The sequence below is a fragment of the Anoplophora glabripennis genome, unplaced genomic scaffold (genome assembly GCF_000390285.2).
Source record: "Anoplophora glabripennis isolate ALB-LARVAE unplaced genomic scaffold, Agla_2.0 scaffold1545, whole genome shotgun sequence".
Classification (NCBI taxonomy): domain Eukaryota; kingdom Metazoa; phylum Arthropoda; class Insecta; order Coleoptera; family Cerambycidae; genus Anoplophora; species Anoplophora glabripennis.
The window spans coordinates 33119-35253 of record NW_019417619.1 but is presented as its reverse complement, the minus strand read 5'-3'; the positions used below and the strand labels follow the sequence as shown (position 1 = coordinate 35253).

Sequence of the window (2135 nt, the reverse complement as noted above, 5' to 3'; positions counted from 1 at the left end):
GCTAGTATTTTATATGCTACATTCAGCGATGCTATTCCTCTGTAGTTTTGGCATTCCCCTCTATTCCCTTTTTTATGGATAGGGCAAATTTCTGATTCCGTCCATTCCTTTGGCAGTTTTTCCTTTACCCAACATCTTTCTAATAGTTTCTGTAATTGGTCTGCTAGTTCATGTCCTCCATATTTAAATAGTTCGACTGTTAATTTGTCACTTCCTGGACTCTTATTATTTTTCAATTNAAACAAACAGACGGAATATTTTCATTGCAGACAATTCATGAAGACAATCTGGTGTTAACTAAAAAAGAAAAAGAAAAATTAATACAAAGAGACGGACTATACATAAAACAAATTGACGAAATTGAACTATATACGATTAGTACAGAATTAGCGACACAAATTATCAAAATTTTACATGAGAATTATGGACATATTGGCGTTTATAAAACTTGGAAAATGTTTAGAGAAACGTACTATACAAGAAATGATAAAAACTTGACAAAAGAAATATTAAGAACTTGTATTATATGTCAACTGGGTAAAGAGAAAAACAAACATAATGAGGGAACTCCAAAATCAATAATAGCAAAAAGACCATTAGACATTATCGCAATAGACTTTATTTCTAATATTACACCGACGTATAATAATAATAGACATATTTTAGTAATTGTTGGCATTTTTTCAAAATTTATACGCACATACGCTTGTAAAAGAACGAATACAACAACTGTTAAACAAATAATAAGACAATACATGAATGAGCACGGGAATCCAAGACAATGTGTTTTAGATAATGCGAGTTATTTTACAACACAACATTTTAAAAATTTTATGACTAAAAATATCATTATAATGAATTTTACAAGCATACGACATCCATCGGCAAATCCTTCCGAGAGATACATAAAAGAGGTAACAAAGTACTTACGTATATTAGTCCATACTGAACAGCCATTGTGGGATACAAAATTACAGGATGTGGAGTATTTTATAAATAAAATATCCAATACAACAACTGGGGTAGCTCCAATAACGTTGTTTTATAAAATACATCCAGACCGACCATGGTTATTTGAGAACTCTGTAAATTATGAGACATTAATAGACGGGGTTAATGAGAGATTAGAGAAATCATTTGAACGATACATTAGACGAAGACTAAAAAAACAAAATAACAAAACAACTTTTAAGAAGGGTGAACTAGTAATTGTAAAAGCATTACGAGTAGCAAATAGATCTGAACAAAAATGTGCCAAGCTAATTTTACCATATGAGGGTCCTTTTATAATCAATACTAAAAAGGGAGTTAATAGTTATGAACTAATAGACCCAGTGACAAGTAAAATTAGAGGGATTTTTAACATATGTCAATTGTACAAATTTTACAGACCTGACAACATAAATGACAATAACACATCATAATGACAATGAAAGATGAACGAGACATTGGAACTATTAGAAAATATAACTAATACAGAAATTTGTTTCTCAAATCTTTTACAACACAGAGTGTTGAAAAGATTGAAAACAAATTTGGGAATGTTGAGATAAATCACAAATTTGAAATTTAAAATATAATACAAAATTAACAAATGTCAAATGATGAGAGAGTGAAGGCAGATGGCAGATAAAAAATTCAATAATAGGTTAAACAATTTGGTAATGTAAATAAAAAAAAATATTAAACAATAATTCAGGGAAATTAATATAAAATTTGTCAGTAGAATTTTAGAAAAGTAAATAATAGATAATAAAGTGTAAAGTGAAGTGAAAAAAAAGAGAACATTATAAGAATATAAAGGAAGGTGTAAGGACCTTAAGGAATAGTGAGGATTAAGGAAAAAACAAAAGAAAGACGAAAAACGAAATTAGTTACGAAAATAAAAAAAGAAGGAAGGTGACGGAAGTCAAATTGGAAGAATTAAAAACGTTGGAAGTAAGTGGAGCAGGATAGTAAAATAAAAAAAAAGGAAATTTATATTACGTACAAGTATATGCATAGAGGAACCTCCAGAGGCGAAGATAATGTAAAATTAGAGTATGAAAATAAACTTCAGGTATCCAGTTTGTTAGCAGTGTGATAAAAATAACTCAACTCCTACTACTCAAGAAGATACACAAGAAGAAAAAAAA

The 2135-nt window shown here is 29.2% G+C and overlaps 1 long non-coding RNA gene across 1 annotated transcript in view; it reads right to left on the bottom strand.

Moving 5' to 3' along the window:
• Window positions 1-235: 235 nt before the first annotated feature.
• LOC111692430 overlaps window positions 236-2135 on the bottom strand; it is a 12968-nt gene continuing 11068 nt past the window's right edge. Inside the window, exons 2-3 of the long non-coding RNA XR_002763228.1 lie at window positions 931-1083; window positions 236-297 (exon numbers count right to left, since the gene is read on the bottom strand). This is a non-coding gene — a long non-coding RNA (uncharacterized LOC111692430). The remainder of the gene's footprint in view (window positions 298-930; window positions 1084-2135) is intronic.